This window comes from Oxyura jamaicensis, chromosome 1 (assembly GCF_011077185.1).
Source record: "Oxyura jamaicensis isolate SHBP4307 breed ruddy duck chromosome 1, BPBGC_Ojam_1.0, whole genome shotgun sequence".
Classification (NCBI taxonomy): Eukaryota; Metazoa; Chordata; class Aves; order Anseriformes; family Anatidae; genus Oxyura; species Oxyura jamaicensis.
The window spans coordinates 47084071-47104719 of record NC_048893.1 but is presented as its reverse complement, the minus strand read 5'-3'; the positions used below and the strand labels follow the sequence as shown (position 1 = coordinate 47104719).

General features: G+C 43.7%; 1 long non-coding RNA gene across 2 annotated transcripts; it reads right to left on the bottom strand.

Moving 5' to 3' along the window:
- Positions 1-4794: 4794 nt before the first annotated feature.
- On the bottom strand, positions 4795-10667 carry LOC118160669. Of its 2 annotated transcripts, XR_004747622.1 has the most exons (3): positions 8948-10667; positions 6915-7093; positions 4795-6410 (listed from the first exon to the last, which is right to left on the bottom strand). It is a non-coding gene; the product is annotated as an uncharacterized LOC118160669 (long non-coding RNA). The 2 variants fall into 2 exon arrangements; XR_004747621.1 differs by having other exon boundaries at positions 4795-7093.
- Positions 10668-20649: the final 9982 nt, after the last annotated feature.

The following is a 20649-nucleotide window of genomic DNA, read 5'->3' as shown; positions in this document are numbered from 1 at the left end:
GAGCTCTTAGTTATGCAGATTGTAGGGGATGCCATTACTACTGATCATTTAAATTAATCTTACTAGGACTCATTTATTTGCAGCTGAAACAGAAGATGGATTTTCAATGTGATGTGTAGCTGAAGGTCTGCAGTACTTTTCAAACACAAAACTAACCAAATATAATAACAAGCTTTTTCTAAATATATGGAGGTCCATATAGCACTGATTCAAACACTGTCCCCACTCTCTCTGAAAATTAATGCACGGTTTGTTCATGGCTTTGTAAGTAAGCAGTTGCAATAAATGTTGGCTTTGTTGGGAGTCACTGTGTACATGCATTGCATCAGCAATTCAGTTAAATATTTTGAAATGGTCAGAGTAGAGGCTGCTAAATAAAGAGGGCAAAATTTAACTCTAAAAGAGATTGCCAGGATTTCTTGAAACAATACACAAATACTCCTACAGGCTTAGAGTAACCACACAATGCTTAATGGTATCTACTATTATAAATTGAACCTCTCAAAATCTTCCAAATTTGTATTTTAATGTTAGAAGTTTACTGCATCTGGGATTCAAAATACTATTTTTAAACTGCACAGTGTTACACTGCTAAAAGTCCTGCTGACCAACCCTTGATTTTCTTGCAGTACTAGCCAAACCTGTCTATGTAGCAATTGTAGCAATGATCTAGATGAGAAGAAGAATGATGGGAATAAGCAAAGTAGGATTAAAAATCTCTTAGTTAATCCTTTACTCTAAATAAAGTTTGGGGAAAAAAAAAATAAAAAGTTAATTTACAAATGAAAAATTAGGAGTGTTTACCAAAGCCTAAGACAAACAGGCACAGGGAATCAATGAAGGGAAAAGTAACAAATGCATTTCCTGTGGGATGATGAAATGCTACATCATTCTCAAGAATTCTCAAGAATCAACCCTTCAACAGCTGAGGCTTTCCTTTCATTTATGCCAGCTATCTGCATTACTGGGTCATCTGACAATACAATTTTAATCTGAATCAAATATGCGTGCACCAAGAGGTGCTTCTGTTTCTTCTGAACTACTAGGAGTGTGGGATATAGTGTTAAAGAAGTTTTATACTTTTAGCTTACTATAAGTTAATTGCAATTAATTAATTAATTAATTAATTAAATTGTCATGTCCATTATAAAGCTGGCCAGAAAAAAAAAAAAAAGCTATTGCTTTAAAACAATGTTAAAGTATTAGGTGGGATGACTTTGCACCAGACATGTATTTCTTATAATTTGTGCTGGTAACTTTTCTGATCTGTATTTAAGTACCCTGAAACCAGATTTACCACCCCATGGAACCGTGGCCTGGCCTCCATACCTGTCCTTTATTGGATGGCTGTTAGCTAGCTGTAATAGCAACAACAATGTAGGAGAAATAGGTGATTCTTGAGAACACTTGAAGGCATGGCATTGATACATATGCTCAGAAAATAAGTGTTCACTCCTTATTTGCTGCTTGGCATTGTAATGATACTAAAATGGCTCTTCCAAAACTGGATATTATATACTGTAGAAGTCTACAGAATGGGCAGTCTCTGCCTCAAAAATGTTTATGAACCAAATAATCAAGAAAAAGTATATTCTAAAGAAAAGATCTTTTTAAATTAAAGATTAAAAAAAAAAATTAAAACCATCCAACCTGCAAAATGTCTCAGTGGTGGTTTAATGGGCTAGAATATGTGTTTAGAAAACCAAAATCTCTTGCAGAGTTTGCCAGGTGATTTGGAGAAACAAGAAATGGAAAATCAGGTATGCTGCTTGAAGTTTGCATATTTTATTCATATTAGAAATTTCTTGTCAAATACAGAGATTTCCAATAAAGAATAATGAAGAATAATGATTCTTTTGGTAGAAATTTGAGTTTGAGATTTTTGAGACAATTCTTATTTTTATAAAAATCCTTCATTTTAAGCCTGTCTACTGCAATCACAAACCCTGACACTATAATAACAGCGTAGTTGCAAACATATAAGGTTAAAACATGTCATTTGTCTTTAGGATGAAGGTGATGGTACACCATTTGTCAGCTGTCCAGCAACATGATGTCCACAGTGAGTCTGGAGAGATCACCCATTTTATAGCCTGGCCCAAGGCAGAAGCAATGAGCAGGCATTCAGTGTTTCTTTTCAAGACACTCAAATAAGTCTTTCAATAGGTGTCAGATATTTAAGTCTGGCCTCTTGGATTCCTTGCAGACAGTGAGAGTTGTACTGCTGACCTCAGTCAATATTCTTTCATATCAATATTCCAGTCCACGCTAAGGGAAAAGAACCATTACGTGCAATTCAGGGCTTTTCTGGTCAACCTCACTTTTGATCCCCATTAAGGGCTGGGGTCTCTGTTAGGTAAGAACATTGTCTGGGACTCTGTTCACGTGGAAAGGCAGACAGTATGTACATGTAGATGTCACAGACTGTGTGAGGCCGCAGCAGTGGGCCTGGATGAGTGTGGCAACCAGAGCGACGCCACGGCCCAGTTCTGAGGTCTTCCAGGAAGGCCTGGGCCTGCCCATAGACATGTATGGGATCTAGGAGGAAAAATCTCAAGTCTATTGAGAGTTACAATCTTACACCTTAAGTACTGTGATACTAGATGGGGAGCTATCTCAGTCTCACTGGGGGTTTACAGAGAAGGCCGCTGAGACAGAAATGGGGCCTTGTGAAGTGCTGGGCAATTATTTGTACTGAGTAATTTAGTGAAGTGATCCAAGAACCTTGTGTTATAAACGACCCATTGATGCTTAATTACTATTTTATGAATGTAACAAAACGCAAGTATTAAAAAGTACTCTCAGATCTGAGCAGAAAGTACAATGCTGAATGACGTTACTAACCAGAAGTATATTTTAGGAGTATTACAGAGACCTTAAGCTGAAGTTGCAGTCAGGAATTCAAACATCACATTGCAGACTGTTATTAAAGATGTTAGTTTCCTGACATCTGCTACCCTACTTACAAAGAACAAGTGCTGGCTACTGTAACTGTCGCTGCATCGTGAAAACATTTACAAATGATTAAAACAGGTCAGTCCATTTTTCTTTGCCAAGAGCCAGGTTATTTTCTACTGAGAGGAAACTATGTGGAGGCTGGAACTTTGCACGGTTACTATTTGGTATTTCTCACTGACCACAGAGGATGGCTGGGATTTGTGGCTCTCCCAGTTATACTCCTCTGCACCCTCAGGGCAGTCAGACCTTGCAATACTTCTGGCAGCCTGTGGTCACTGGGGCAGGCGTCTGGGGCTTCTGCGCTTTGCTCCAGAGGTATCCCCCAGTCATTTCTTTCTTCTTCCAGGGGCTCCCTCTGTCATTTCTTTCTTCGTGGTACCACTGGGAACACCTGCTTTATCCATGGTGGTCTATGTCTGAGAGCTGAACAAGGGCAGATCCCGGGGGCTGCTCCCCCATGACAGCATGCCTCCATCCAGTGACCATGTCCATCAAGCAGCCCACAAGGGGAGTGAGACTGTCACTAGATAAATCTCATTTCCATTCCATACAGCAAAGAGTATTTCTTAGTGTGGTGGTTTTACTCAAGTGGGCGACCGAGCTCCACCACAACCGCTCTCTCACTCCCCCTCTCAAAGAGGAACAGGGAGAAAATATGATGAAAGGGGCTCAAGGGTTGAAATAAGGACAAGGAGATCGTGCAGTAATTATTGTGATGGGCAAAACAGACTCAGCATAGGGAGATAGTAAGATTTATTGCCTATTACTAACAAGCTGGAGAAGTGAGAAACAAAGGAAAGAAACCAAAAGCACCTTCCCCCCCCCCATCCACCCTCTTCCACCTCCTCCCCCCGAGCGGCGCAGGGGAACGGGGGAGTGGGGGTTATGGTCAGTCTATAGAGCTTCTTCGCCGCCGCTCCTTCTCGGTCACTCTCGTCCCCTGTGCTGTGGGGTCCCACCCACGGGATGCAGTCCTTGCTGAACTGATCTGGTGTGGGCTTCCCACAGGCAGCAGCTCTTCAAGAACTGCTCCAGATATGGGTCCGTACCACGGGGTCCATCCCTCGGGAGCAAACTGCTCCAACCTGGGTCCCCCATGGGCAGCAGCTCCTGCCAGGTCACCAGCTCCTGCGTGGTCTCCTCTCCACGGGCTGCAGGTCTGGCCCGGAATCTGCTCCGGCAGGGGTCTTCCACAGGCCACAGTCTCCGTCGGTACAGGTCCACCTGCTCCACCGTGGTCTACTCCAAGGCTGCATTGTGGAACCCTGCTCCACTGTGGTACTCCATGGGCTGCAGGGGGACAGCCTGCTTCACCATGGGCCTCACCACAGGCCGCAGGGGACTTCTGCTCCAGTGCCTGGAGCACCTCTCCCCTCCTTCTTCACTGACCTTGGCGCCTGCAAGGCTGTTCCCCACTCCTCTCACTCTCCCAGCTGCTGTGTGGTGCAGCATTTTTTTTTCCCTGTCTTAAATCTGCTCCCACAGAGGTGCAAAGCAACGTCACTTATTGGCTCAGCTCTGGTCAGCAGTGGGGCCCTTACCAAACATGGGGCAGCTTCTAGATCCTTCTCACAGAAGCCACCCCTATGCCCCCCTGCTACCAAAACCTTGCCACATAAACCCACTACACTTAGATGGAAATAGTTTTTGCAGCAAAGGCAGCCCAAGAAACAAAAACACAATCATCCAATGCCATGCAAAGATGCTGAGAGAAAACTTTGTTTGCTTGATCTACAGATCGCACAAACGTGTCCCAGGGGTCCTGGCTAAAGCACAGGATCTCTGAGCCATCCTCACCCTTCCACCTCTACCAGTGCAACTCAAAGAGAGACCACATGGTGATTACTAGTGAGTGCCTTTATTGAGTACCTTTTAGCATGCCAGTGATCTGGAGATACTTTTTCTCTGTTTTTCCCCATTGTCATTAGCAATTTGCATTTAATGAGTAGCCTACACTTATTTTTCTGGCTGCTGTTTCACAGCAGCAAATAAAAAATCATCAACTGCATTTGGACAGCACATAAGTGAATCCTAATCCTACATTGAACCAGTCCTGACAGGAGTGCCTCCTGTCCTTTCTCCTCAGAGAGTGGGGATGGAGCTGCCAGAAAGGCCTGCTGAGAGAATAAAAGGCCATCAGCCATTGTGGGTGAACTTGGTTCCTTTGAAGACACCTCTTTGCTGTGGACTTCAGGGACTGAGCATACTGTGCCCTGCACTCATTTGTTACAGAAAGCTGTGACAGTTGAACAGCGCCCAACAAATCACCGAGCTGCCATACCACCAACCTCAGCCTACCAGACAGCACAGGCGAGGAAGCATCATGTGCAGCATCCAGGCATCTCCACCCCAACCGCTCATGTCAGCGTTGTTTCACATCACCTTTGCCCCCAGCTACATCCAAACATGATGAGGTCTTGTCACACATGCATTTTTGGTTACACAAGCAATCATTAGTTCATCGGCTGCCTTTTTACCCTCTTCCTGCCTCCTGAGAGTCTGCTGTCAGCAGAAGCAAATTGTGTTTTCCAGCAGCTGAGGAAGGCAGTGGTGGGACAAAGGGGACCTGCTGGATGGCAGCATGTCACTCAGTGTCAGAACTGGGCAACAAATGGGGGGTGGTTGCTGTACAGAGTGAATGAAAAGGGCTATTTAGGGGAAATAACAGAAAGTGTTGGTATCAACAAGCACACTTTCAGTCACTGACAGTCAGAACTGCCCTTACATGCCCCCCATGGAGGCCCCAGGCCTTCCTTTGCATTTGTGGAGCAATTAACAAGTTGAGATCCTAGTCTAATAAATAACCTGGACATAATAACATAATTCAGTCATACCATACTCTTATAATGCATATACATGCACAAAAGGGCTGATTTAAGAGGATGTGGGCTGTCTTGATTCCTGCTTTCCCCCAACAGCTGAAAACTTGACCATTTGGCTTTGGTAACAATCTTCAGTCTTTCTGTTTGGTATTTTCTATGCACAGAATACACAAGTCCCTCTATCAGTACATCTGTTTATATTTGAAACAACAACAGAAAAGTTTTTTTTTTTCCCATCGGGTTGAAAAGTTTTTATCTATTTACTTTGTTTGCTCTGCCATTGGCAATTCCTAGACAACAACAACAGAATGTATTTCTTACTTCACATCCATTCAGCCTCTTTCCAGGAAGCTGTTAAAGACTTTTAAATGTACTCTTATTAATTGTTTTTCCTCATTCCACTGTCTTGTTGATACATAGTCGTACACTCATAAAGCAGGATGAACTGCTGTACACATAGGTTGTCCATCAGATGCACAGAACTAAAGGCAAAATTGAGTGTACAGTTCCTCCAGTTCAGGACCTGTTCTGCTCTGTTCTCACTAGAAGTCAATTGCCTACCAAAAGTACCTCCCCTCTTTGAACTTTGGTGTACAGTTCAGTCCAAATCTGTCTGCAGACCAGAGATCCCTACAAAGGTACAAAACCAAGAAATCTACCATCTTTCAAAATTATAGCCATACTAGGAAGACACAAAGAATAAGACTCAGGGGGCTTCTATAACTAGCTACAAATTTACTGTAGTAATTCTGGGCTTGCTGCAGCACACAGGCTGTGAGTCAGAGCTCCTGAGGCTTACAGTTAACAACATCTCTAAAAGGGAGAAATGATCAATATCATTTTTCTCAGTGAGTGATTAAGACTGCTTTTAACAATGCAGTCATGCATGCCATGTACTAAAAGGGATGATTCATTAGTTACTGGGATGAGGAGCATTTCTTTTCTCAATTCAAAAACCAGAGGGATTAGCGAGTGTCCCATTAGCGTGGCTGATTAGCATGTAGAGAGGAGAGGAAATACTGGCTACTTTTGTCCATGTCCGCACATCTGCAGTGCTCCTCTCATCAATGAAAGAAAGAAATGTGGGAATTTTCTATGCAGCAGTGACATGGTTTGATTTGTGAAGTCTGATACCAGAGGTGGCTGCTGGCAGCTCCCTCCTCTGCCCTGCAGCCAGCCCAGAGCGTGGTCCTCATGGCCCTGCCGAGTGGCCCGAACAGCCACACCAGCTGCTCTGCACACCCCTCTCTGACGTTGCCCTGGCACATACGCAGGAAATTTGCTCATTCTGCTGTCTGTGGGGATTGCCTCTTCTGAAATAAAAGAGAACAGTTACAGGTAGAAGCGGCAATGAGGACAACGACAGTAATGGATTTCTTCTTATTTGAACCATATTGTTGCTGAAATTAAATTTATATCAACTCTTCCCAACTTCCCATCACCTCTAGCATGATAAGCACAGTCTTCCTTTTTGAGATGGTGTCCTGTGTACAGTAAAGAATATGCCACTCCCAAGCCTTTTCAAGTGTGGGTAGCTTTGCATTGTAAGGCACTCTTTGCAACGCCCTAGTGGTGCAATACAGTAGCGTGGTGGCATAACCATTTGAAAGGTAACGCTGGAATTTCTTAACATTCTTTCTCCCATGAGGAGACATGAGATTGTCAAAGCCTGCATGTTAAACAACTCCAGCAAGTGGAAATTGATGTTGCTGTCTCTTCATCACAACACAAATTTAATCTATGGCCAAGTACAAAGCTTTTTTTTTTTTTTTTTTTTTTTTTTTCTGAAAAGACTGATCAAAATTGTCACATGTAATCTCCTTCCCCTTTTCTTTGCCCAAACGTCAGATGCAAGTATGATTTACATGCAGCTGCTTTTGCATGCTACTAACTGTGGTCTCATATAATAATCCTTTGGACACACTGTACTCAGCAAACTGGCAGCAATTCCAAGATTGATGTATGTGGCAGACTTCTGGCATCAGTTTAAACATATTCAGTGTCTGCAGTGCACGTATACATACAATGCCCTTGCATCCGAACATAACCATCACTCTACTCCTCAGCATACTTCCATCCTGGACTCTACCAATTGCACAGAAGCCCTGCATCATTCATCCGTGGGCTAACCTGTTGTAGCTATGCTTCTTTCTCTGCTTTTACTTATTCTTCACTCTGACCTAATCCTGGCTATCCTCTACGCCTTTCACCCTTCTCCCCTGTCACAGTTTGCCTCCTTGGCTGCCACAGCACCAGCTATTTATGCGGAATGATTCATCTTCTTCTCCCTTACTCGTGCTTCTTTTTCTTGGAGCAGTCTGGGTGGGATGAAAGGAGATACAACCTTCACCACCCAGGACAACCCTGGCCCATGTGAAGTGGTAGCTACTCCAAGGGGTGGATAAACTACCCCTACATATGAGCCCTTACATCCCTATCCCGAACTGATAGCCCTTCCCTCCCCAGCTATAATTATAGCTATATACTGCCCTGAACATGGTCCACCCTTAAATCTCCTGTGACGGCTGGCATTTATTACCAGCCTTTCATTACCCAAATCCCTTTTTATTTTGCCTTGTTGAGTGCAGAGCGTGCTTCCCATGTTGAAGGAGTTGAAGAGTCTCTGCAGGTGTCAGCCTAGCTGAGTTCTTGGTAGAATAACTGCTTCAACACCACAAGGACTTTGTTTCATATTATTAATTATGTAAGGGTGCTTAAATCCTTGGCTACAAATTCCATGCAATTCCAAACATCCAATTTGAAGCAAATATATTACTAGGCAAACAAGAAGCTCTTTGGAAAAAAAAAATATATATAGACATATCCATTTTTAATGAATGTCAAGATAATATTCTGGTTTAAAACAAGGATATTTTTTGCATGTTTGAAGGTCAAAAAACGTCTCTTGAAAACCAAACAATTGAATTGAAACATGGCCAATATTTCTTTTAATTAAGTAGTGGAATATATTGACCAAAAGAAGGCTCTTCTGTGAAAGTCTTGTCTCTAGTCAAAAAGCTTAATCTCCCGAATATATCTGGTGTCCAATGTGCACTGTGCATAAAATCATCCTCATAATATCTACATATGTAACCACTGAAGAACATTTTTTTCCATATTAAATCAGAGCATTATATTTTCCATATGTGAGATGTTATGCAACTTACATTATTTTTTCTTTCATTATGCTTCAGCTTTCACCAGAAGCTTCAAAGACAAATCATTAGTCATTTAACTGGTGGTATATAGATTTGTCATCTTTGGCAGGATTTTGCTTTTAGGCTTAAGTTAAAGCAATTCATTTGTGTCCTAAGTGACATAAGTACATAAACTTCACTGCAGCAGATCTCCAGTAGTGCTCAACACAGAACAAGGTCAGACCTGGAGAAGGAAAAATGAGCACAATGCTGAATGACTGCTAAGATTTTTTTCTGTAACATACAAGCAAGCTTATACGTTACTCTCCTGACATTTCCTTGGAAATGCCCTCAACATTTTAGCTAAAACATTTCCTGCCTTCTCCCTTCTGCTCCCCACAAGAAACAGCCAGAGCCATTTATTTATCACTGAAAACTTCTGAACAATTTATTTACATTTACAAAAGTAAGAAGGAACTGAAAATGGTACCACTGAACTGAAAGAGTTCGGCAGTCTTTTCCTAGCAGTTAATACCTGTGCTCTGCATAATGGAAAAAGAGCTATTATTTTAATCAGTAATTCGGTGAGATGGTTACTCCTCCACTCTCCGAAAGGTCACCTGTGACTGTTAATATATAACTCACAGATGTGTAGTTCTTCCCTACAGTGTTATTTCAGGCACTGCAGGGGAATTCCCTGATATCCACGCCAGAAAAGAAGCACACTGGCAGGTGCACTTTCACGGAGGGGGAAATCAGCTGCAACACCAGCTTGGGAACATCTTCCTCCTGTCCCTGCCTTGCCTCGGGCTGCTTCTGCACACTCATGCAGCTCTGCAGCTGCTGTTGGGGCTGGGCAGGTCACTGGGCTGATCCAAATTACAAATCGTCTTTTTTATTTACAGGATGTTCTTAATCCAGATTGCTTTTGTTATCAGAGTGACACCAGGAACTGCAGTGCTGGTGCAAGCGAGGAGGTCGGGCCCTGGGACGCAGCGGGGAGGAAAGCAGTCAGGATTGCGGGCACCGCCAAGGAAGCATGCCTTGGTTCAGATGGTCTCTTCCCTTAATAGAGGTTGAATGCCATCAAAAGGGTGCTATCATAATGCCATTAACAAACAGAAAATTCATACAAAAAAGTATAATATATTGGTTCAAAAAAGACTAAGACTAAACAGTAAAACTTGTTCCATATGTGGCTTCTGCAGAAAAAGTAGCTATATACATGGGTGTTAGCAAACATATATAAATACACAAACACCTGTCCACATATGTATACACATAACATACAAAAATCATCTCTAAATTTAAAATAAATGAACTTATGAGTTTTCATCAGCCTTCAAAGCCTGCATCTGATGCTCTGATCCCCTGGACAGCTAGCTCATGAGAGCAACAACCAGAAAAGCCTATAGAGGGAGCATGTCGCCCGCTTTTCCTGAGTGACAGCCGTTTTCAGCTTGTGATAACCCTAAGAGAAGGACAGCCAAAGACAGGATGAAAATGTCTTAGGAGCAGTCCTAGAGTTACCCTGCAAAGAGGGGGAGCAGCAGCAACACCTACCCGCCTAGGGCATGGGCAAGAGGGCTGCAGCTCCCCATCTGCCTTCTTTTCCTCCTTCACACATCTTCAAGTTCACACCTGAGCCCCGCAAGGGGTCAAAAATCGCTGTTTTCCCTCTTCTGCAGTCACTGGCCCATCCCATCCATCCCATCCCAGCCTCCTCTCTGCACATTGCAGGATGGAGATTTCCTTGATTAGAAGTTTAGAAGAATTTCATCCCCCAAAGCAAGAAAGAACTGCCTAGAAATAAGGGAAGAATGCAGTAAGTAAGGCCTGCTATTCTGTTGAACAGAAAGAATAATTAGAAAATGCATCACTAACTGTATGTCGCAGACAACATAAGAGAAGCAGTATGAAGCAGAAACAACATTAATGTGGCATTCAGAAGACAGAATATACAGAAATAGCACAGAGTTGTTACTGTGACTACAGCCTATCTGCCTGAACTTCAACAGATCAAATATTATGTTTATTCTAATTTACATGACATTAAAAACAATTTAAAAACCTTTAACCCATGGATACAGTTATTGCAGGCCCAGAAAGCTGGTGGTTATTTGTTCAACTGCAAAGCCCAGAAGGCCCAGCATAGACAGAATTGTATTTGCTGAGCATGATACAGATCTGCACCAGGAGCCTTTACCTTATTTTGTGTTTTATTGGCCAAAAAAAGAGTGGATAAGGCTTGAAAGAGATAGGGAGCTGTGACCACAAAACGTTTGACAGAAAGTCGATCTCAGCAAACAAACCCAGATTCGATTCAGCTTCTGAAATCAAAGGACTAGCAACTGAAAAACATTTGTTTGGAAGTAATGACTTTTATAAGATGTGTAACTGTGTATATGCATCCTCAACTTAAACAGAACTATGAAGAAATGAGAAATTGGCACACAGTGCATGGCAAACACACATGCGCTACTGCCTGTGTCATACCTGTGAGCTCTCTGCAGTAAGACTGGCCACCAGAGTGTGCACCAGCTAACTTAATGTTTCTGTAAAACTTAAGAACAGGCGCAGAGCATACAATATTTATACATTAAAATTATACTAAGAGCTCTCCCCCCACGCACTAAGGTCTAATAATACTTCAGTGTTTGTCTCCTGGGGAGCAAGAGCAGGTTTTAGGATTGCAGCATAAATAGTTAAGCACAGGTCATGCAGCAGTGGAACAGAAAAGGAACGCTCTATGCCCTTCAACTCCCAGGCACTGCAGCACGGGGCTTTAAATAAAGATGGTATTACTTTTATTTAACTAACCCATGTAACGGGTGTCATCTCTTGATACAGATTTGGCTTTTTTTTTTTTTTTCTTATATTACTTGAGAGACACAATCTGAGGAATATATTCTGCACAGTGATGTGATTCAGCAACTTTCTGGAAGACATAAACGCAGGCCTTTTTTCAGTGCACTAATGTGACACAACTGGCAATATTTTCCTTCAGATTGAGCTTAACTGAAAGCAGGCAATGTACCACGTAACCTGCAGCTCCGTGGTCTTGGATCACAGCGTTATTTTTCATGTTCTTTTATATGACTGAGTATGAGCTGAACATACCCTGCTGCTCATACCAGGCCAATGACAACAAAGACACTGCTGTAGGAGCTGTTGTGTTACCCAGAGCAGCTCAGCAAACATGTTTTCCTTTTAATCTAGATTCTAGGTAGCTTTTGTCCATACCAACACGAGGCTGTTGGTTCTCAGTATCTCCCAAGGGCATATCCACAGAAAGGTTATCCTGCAGTTCCATGAGGGCAAAGTTCTCTGCCATGAGGTTGCCTTGTCTTCTTTTGATTATTTATTTTTATTTTTTCTCAAGGGCACAAGATTGAATGGGGCTTAGTAACTTCACTGTACAAACACTATATAATTTTGTACATTTGGTATTCTTTACCCAGAAGTGCTCCAAGTGTGAGAAATCAGATGAGAAATAAATAAATAAATAAAAATATTTGCCTTAAAGGAACAAATTCCCACTCTCTGATTCTGTGATGTGAAGAGCAGTAAAAGAGTCACAGCTGTGGTACTTCAAGGTCATGTTTCCCATCTAAAATATCTCAAGACATGCTTGTCCATAGGATACAGGAGTTCTGTCTCCAGGTGGGCACAATGTGGTAGCTAGCCCTGGTAAGTGCTGAGTGCCTGTGGTGGGATGCGCTGTGCTTCTTCCCACACAACACACAGGAGAGATGGGCAGCAGATGTCCCGCACCCCACCACCCCCTTCCTGCCCTGTACTACTGGAGAGCTGCAGTGGCAGCTCTGCAGCGCCCACGGCTTGTGCAGAGCGGGTGCCACCACCGCTGTGATCTGCCTGATGAGGAAAAGTGCTGCGCAAGCGTTAGCCGCTATTGTTCCTGGCAGAGCTGTGTGGGGCATTTGCAAGCAGTGCCCGTGGGGCTGGCTAACCACTAACCAGCGGGAGCCTTTGCTCTTAGAAGCACCAAGCAATATTCACCAAACATATTCCCATTTGCAAAAAAAGAAAGAAAAAAAAAAGTCATTCTGACAACAAAGTCTTCCAGTGACTAAGCGACCAGCGCGTTCCTGGCATTAAATAGCTGGCAGAATTTCGATCATAAACACTGCTATCAGGCTATTGCAACTCAGCTGTAAAAACTTGCTTCAGGCTGATATTTGGCAAACAAGAGCCAGCAAGATAATCCTTTCTTAAACACATTATCCTACTGAGTAATCTACAGACATGGGAATTGAGAAGTCTGCAGACGTGGGCCCCACAGACACCTTTGGTGATGTTCCCTGCTGATGTGGAGAAGGGCAGCAGAGGGAGCGAGCACCTGGCCATCCCAGAGCTGCGGCTCCAGGGCTTTCCTTTTACCTCCAAATGCCACCAGAGATTGAGATACAGGTGCTGGGGAGGCACAGGGCAGACAGAGCAGACAAGCTGCAGCCAGTGAGGAGACCCAGAGACTTTCCCCAGGAGAAAAGCCCATCTCTCAGGGATCACACATACAGAGACACTGATCACCTTTGTGAAGAGAGCTGCTGGAAACCCGGAGTCCCACCTAGCCATAGACATGCCTCCTCCCACATCTGGTGTCACCACCTTTCCCGCAGAAGTGATGGAAAAATTGCACCTATTTCTGTATCAGAGGAAATGCCTGCCGTTACTTCAAAGCAGCTTCTTGGTCATGATGCCACAACCCTACATTGGTTACCACAGTCATTTTTAATTTCAAAAGGTTTCCTGGACTCTGCCACATCTGACAAATGTTCTGGTTGAAAAAAAATGCCATCCACCAGCCCTTCGGAATGGGGTTTGGCAGATCTGGGCAGAATATCCTCAGGACAAAAACATGGTTAAAGGCAACAGGGCTGGAAAACTCAGCACTAAACAAATTGTAACAATGCTTTATGTGTCCATCTTCAAGTGTTCAGGATTTATAGTCAGGAATACTCCTTTCATTGATTTCATTATTAAAAGTCTGTTATAGCTAAGGTTTTTTTAAATGCTGATTCTCATTTCCAAATGCCCTGAGGGAGCAACAGCCACAACAGTAAAATTACGAACCCATTACTGAAGATAAAATTAGAATAACTAAGCCCAACACTATGCTGGGAAAATGCAGTGTTAAAATGTATGAGGTAAAATGCTTTCTAGCTATCCCAATGTTAAACTTAATTTTGTCCTTGGAATGGGCAAGGGCAGAAATTTGTGACAAGCTACCACGTTATTAAATGCAACTGCATTTTCTACAAGATATGTGCTGATTCAGTGCTGTTTTTTCTCAGCATAGCTAAAGCCAAAGAGGCTTAATAAGATGGGTTTCATTAATTTTTATTTAATAAGATTTTTTTCTTAATGCTTTAAATGCTTTTAACCCTCCCTTCCTCCAGGATTTGGATTCAGGGAAATACTGAGAATATAGATGGTTTAGCTTTCAGTCCTGTTTACACAGGAGATCTAGAGGGATGTCTGATGCGAAAGCAATTCCTTGGCAAGAGCGGAGAAGCATTCGCTATCACAGCCACCTCAACGGCAAAAGCAGCAGCAGATGCCAGATATCCACCTATCTACACTGGGTATACTTTGTGGTGAAATTTCGTAGTGTAGGTAGGAGTGTGTTTCAGACCAAAAACATCACCGTGCTCTGGATTAGACTTCCATTGTCACTCCTCAACCAGTGCCTTCATGAGACGGTCTTACACATGCAGCACACGTACAGGTTGGGCAGGCTGGAGAATGATAATTCTTCACAGTCACAGTGAAAAATGCATTGCCTTTTCTTTTTTCTAGGAGAAAAAAAATAAATGGCATATTTCCAAAACCAGAATTGTGTCATAAAATCCAAAGTGGGATGGGAGAGGGGAGTTGCTCCAGTATTCTCCTTCATACACGAGGTAATTCCCTCCTTCCTCCTCCTCCTGCAGCCTCAAACGTGTGGCTGTCACACACTCTCTAAGAAAATATTGTGAAATACATTCACCAAACATTCTGACACTGATGAAAAAGAACCACTGAAATGAAAAAATATTGAAAATATCTGAAAATGTGAAAACACTCTGCTGAGAACATTGCTTCACATAACCAAAGCTCGTTTGCTATTCCTGGCTGTTGGAGTCTAGCTCAGTGCTTTTGCAATAGATATTTTTAAATAAAAGCTAAATAACATTTTTGTCTTATATTACATACTTGAAACATTTGTGGAAACAAACAAGCACCCTCTTTTCATGTGGTAGTGTCTATAGGTCTTGAAACTAGTAGATAGACCGAATACAGGGGTTTCACAAACCATTCCCCAGCAAAAATCTGCGCACAGGAGCTGACTCCTTATCTGCACTTCAATCAACCGAGCTTATTGTTAAAGTTTTACAAAGCAACCCAGCAGCAAGGTGAAAGATGAAGAGATTATTGAATAATAGATAAGAATATTTTTAGTCAGCTCAGATGTATTCATGTAGCTGAGAACACACTGGGAAAAAGCCCGCAGAAAGGCACTGGCTGGATTCCAGCAGAGGCAGACCTGCTGTCAGTGCCCCACGAGGGCCGGGGGCCTCCTGGGGCTGGGGGCTCCCCGTGGCTCCACCAGGGCAGGGCCTGTCCCACCACACAGCCAGGAGCAGGGCACGGGGGCACCGGACACCTAAGGGATGGGGATGTTTTTGCTTTCTTTTCATTCAGAGCTTTTATAAGCTCAGCAATCCTGCTCTTCAACTTGTAGCAGCTGGAACTGTGAACTTGTTCCCAAGGATGTTCCTTCCCATCAGGTGTCATCAGCTAAATGCAGGGGCAATGCAGAACTTTTAATGCTCAGGAAAGGACCCTCCCCAGGTGCAAAAGAAAGAAATGACCCAATGGTCTGGTTCCAGCACTGCTCTGCTTCTTGCCCTGCATCCTCTGCCCAAGCTGGGATCATTGCTCAGTTATTACGGCCTGAAGAGACAAAGATTTTTAAAAGAACTTTTCACTGCCTGAGCCAGCCCACTCCCTATTGTCTCTTCATTTTAATGAAGATCACAGAGCAGTTGAAATCTTTGATCTCACCACAGATCCTGAGAGCCTCTGAAGAAGTGGAGGTATAATAACATCACTCACTTAAAAGATAGGGAAGTACTGACTGAAACTGCATCTACTGAAACAAAATGCCCGTGAAAAATGAGAAGTCACTTGGATATTCAGAACTTCATTTATTGCAAACCATTTCCGAAAGAAACTGGCTCTTGTGTCCCCAGGAACAAGAACAGAGGAACCTCTACACTAAATCAGGCTTGGCATTCAGGCTAAGCACTTGCACAGGGCCCATCCCTCCATGACACTGCGCAGAGCAGAAATGCCCTCACCTCACCTCTTGTGTAACTGTGAGATTATACACAACAGGGGCCGGAAAATCTTTGGAAAGACAGTTGTAAACAGGGAAAACTTATCTCTACTTACTACGTGAGAAGCACAGTCCATTACAGTGTAACGGTATGAATGCCCTACAAATACTGTACCGTGTGGAAAGACCCAGACTTCTGGGGCAGAGACAATCATCAACCCTTAGCACCAGGGAGCTCAGTGCTGCTTCATTCACCCAAATGTTCTGGCAGGATTTTTTTCCTGAACTCTGTGCTGCCCTGTAGCTTTACTGCTGAGTTAACAAGTTAGCCTGGATGTGTCTAAGCTGTACTTTGGGTCCTGGAGAAAAAAAAAGCAAGTATGAACTGGAGCCTGAGTCTGCAGCAGAGATGTAGCCCAGCATTTTTACTGCTGTCCTGTCCTGCAAAGCCTTTCAGCACACAGAGCTGTAAGGCTCTGAAGAGACTTGGCAACTGCATTAATTTAACAATGGTGAAGTGTGTTTTGAGCTCCCTGCTGGACTGGGAGTTATCTCTGAAGCATTTTATAACACAGTAGAGCTTCAGAAAGCAGAAAACAAGAGTTATTGAGTTTCTTTCCTCTCTACCCGGATGCATTGGAACTAGGATGCTTTGGCATAAAAACCAGACATATTAAAGCAATTGCCAGAGGACATCCAAAGTCCCAGCAAAGTCTTCTTTGAGGGGTATTGACAAGTACGGGCAGGGCACCTGTACCAAGGCCAGAGAAGCCCAAGTGCGAGGTGACAGAAGGCAGGGTGCACAACTGCAGCTGGGAGGGCAGGGAGCCCCAGGCCATCTTCCCGGGAGGGCTCGGCCAGGCTGCTGTGCCTCTGCAGTGTGCGGGGCACAGGAGGCTACTGCAAGCAGCCCCGCTGAGCAAGAAAATTCTGATTAATAATTTGTGGGTGATATTCTCCCATAGGATCTCACCACAGGTCTTGCAGATCACAGGGAAGTGTAGGACTCATCTGCATGCCGACCCACTGCTTTTGCAGCTGTTTTGGTCCACCGTCTGCATCTTCTGCTTCCCAGCTCCCGCCAAGTGAGGTTTTGGGATGGATGAAATACTGAAAACCTCCCTGCCTGCTGACTGCATTGTTTGAAATGGCTGTGCTAGCTGATCTTCACCACCTGTAATTGCACCATTTGGCATCTGAAGCTGTGTTTTTATTTCTGGGGAAGAATGCACATGCCTCAACCCCCCTTCTCAGATGTGTCACCCCACGACATTTCTTTCTTTCTTAAGCTACAATTTGGTCTTCTTTTAAGTGTGCAAAATTGCCAACAAAGCAGCCCCTGATTTCTCCCACTCCCACATCACTCCCAGATTATCTGTTGTACTGTGCCATCGTAAATATTTGTGTGGCCACATGGTGAACCAGATAAGGGAACTGATCCAGCTGAAAAACAGCCCCTGAAAAAAAAAAAAAAAAAAAAAAAAAGCAATTTTTCGAATATAGTATGTCACAGGGTCATATAAATGCTTGTGTTGCAATTGTTAGGAGCTTTCTGTAAGAACAGGAATGACTGACTGCAAGAAGCAAGGGGAACAGCCTGCTGTTTTAAGCAGTTCTGCTGGCCTCAGTGTGGTGCCACCTCTTGGTGCATGCTTTCACCAGCATTTGTCCCCAGAAAGCACGTACAAACCTCTGTTTTGGGAACATATGCCTGTGAATAGGCATAGAGCTACTCATAGTTCCCAGCCCCTCCTGAATGCCTGGGGAAAACTTCTTTGCACAGTGATATCTCATTCTTGCCTGGCTTTGAGGCCAAGATCACAATCTCCAAGACAGTGTCCTTTTATCTGAAGAAGAGCTTCCTCCTATCAACAATGAGATCAGGGATCCTTTAGAATCATCTGCTAGCATTTCAGAGGCAAACGGAGCATTTCTCCTTATCTCATCCTCTCCAGATTTGAGGACTGATGTAACAGAATGCTGCCTGGTTACCTATTCCGCAGCCCTACCTTGTAAACTGGAGGAAAATGTCTGGAAGTTTTACCATTTGATTGCATTTTACCAAGAAGCCTTTGGAAAGGCTTTTCCCCTCCCCATTTAACAGGTTCTAATAAACTAAGCCTAAACATAGAGACAGGAAGTCCTGACATGAATTCCTTCAATTTCACTTATTTTTGTCTCTTTTTCTTTGCTTAAAATAAAGCAACAGTTCCAGTGTGGATATTTCTCAGGATAGCTGTGGTAATCTTCTGTGAAATACTTGAAAATTGTAGTGAAATACAAACTTACTGCTAAAAAATAAAGCTGTGCAGAATACAAAAATGTCCTTCCTTTGCCTCCTCTAATTCAAAAAAGAGTCAGGAACTACTGTTTCCTCCCGGTTGGTTTGTGGTGTGAGACAGCAAGGATATGAAAGTGGCTGATCCCATGAGTGGGAGGACTGACTACAATGAGAAACCTTTCTTTCTTTCATTGTTTCCAACAACTGTACAATTAACTTAAATTGTGGCCATCTTTTTGGCGGTGAGTTAATGTATTCAGACTAAGGATAGTGTCTAAGTGAACATTACAATTTCCTGAAGAGGTTGCAAATCGGCAGTCTTCCCTGAAATCATATACCATCACTTACCCTGCAGTAAACTAGAAACACGAAGGTAGTATGTTATCATACGCTAGGAGACTTCCTTCTCGCAGTGTCTGTACCATGGCACGCTCTGGGACAGAGCCATGACACATAAGCTGATGGACATATTTAGCTTGAGGAGTTTATCCAGTAAACAACATGGGAAATTGTGCACAAAGACAACAGGAAGGGACCGATCCTGGACATCTCTACTGTTTGAGAAGCCCTGCTAATTTTGGAGAAAGCACAGCAGGATCTGGCTATGTAACAAACAGGCAAGCATTTTTAGATGTTAAACTGGTTTGAACTCTAGGAACTATGGAGGATGTAAAATCTACTGCTGGGCAGAGACTGCATAAGGAAGGTTTGTTCTTAACATATACTTGAGAAAGAGCTGCTTTTGAATTTTTCCTCCAATTCAATTGCTGGTGCTCCAAATTTCATTCTGTCTCTACTTCTGCCTGCAATAGTGTTGCTGTTGGAGCTGTGATGGTCTCAGGATATAGGCAACATTTGTTAGGAGAGGTCTTGTTTTTATTAGATTAAGCAGTATACTGGGGGGGGGGGGGGGAAGCAGCCAGATTTTCAGTTCCACGAGTCCATCTCTGCGCCACTGAAAAGTTCATGTGCCTAGAAGTGTCTTTGGACTTTTTCTAGATATAACTAAAAAAAGATAACAATATCCCTCCAGTGCTCCCCTCCTTGATGGACACACAGCTCTCCCCAGTAAAGCCTCCCCTTACCCCTGTCTCCATTCTGACAGCACTCCCAGTCTTGCCTGGACCCGCTAAGCTGCCACACACCCATTTCCACTTTCTGGCCATCCTTCTCACTCTGCCCCACTGTCTCCTTTAGGTCTTTCTGAGCAGATCCTGTGGATCTCCCACCCTTCTTCCATTGAAGCCACTTTGGCAGACTCCTTTTAGCCCAAAAAAATTTGTTTTCTGCAAGACAAAGCCACCAGTTTCCTGTGCACTAACTAAAACTGCACCATGGGGCTGTGCCACTAACTGTACTAGTGCAGCACTCAGGAGCACAACTAACCCTCAGAAATAAAGTTCCTTTCAGCTTTCGGCATTGCAGCGACAGGGTTTGATCTGCTGCCTCGCACACGGCCGCAGAGGCAGAGCCGGGGAGATGAGTAGGGGTGGGAATAAAAAGCGGAGCGCAGGGGCAGGAGGAAAGCAATGGGTTTGGGGCCAAGAACCACTTATGGTAGCTGTGCGCTGAGGAGGATGCCAGCAGGTCAGAAATCTGCTTTCTCAGCAGTACAGAAGCATCCAGCACGGTATGGGCAATATTTTTCACTGCGGTACCTCATAACATGGCGTATTGTGCATGGCTACTGTGTAGAAAATGAAGGGATGTTTTGCAGTGTTTTTGAGGTTGTTGTGTCATAGTGCTCTTAAATTCCTGTATTAGTGGTGGAAAAGGATGAGTTTAGCAGTTAAAAGGTTAGGACCCTGTTAAACAAGGGGAAAAGATTAGCGAAGGAAGGAAAATTCTCAGGGATTTCTCTCAGTGAGCTATCAAGAAATGAAGGGGGCAGTCCACCTGCAGACAGGCACGGGTTGGCAACACAGTGAGAGCCCACCAGAGAGTATGTTCCTACAGCTGCAGACTCAAGGAAGCCCCTGGCAGACGGGTGCTGAGGTGAGCAGGAAGGACTGCCAGCAGGGCTCTGCAGAGCAGTGAATCTCCCCATATTCAAATCACCAAAGGGCTGTGGTGAAGGTGCCCATGCCTTAGGTGGGACAAAAGGTGAAA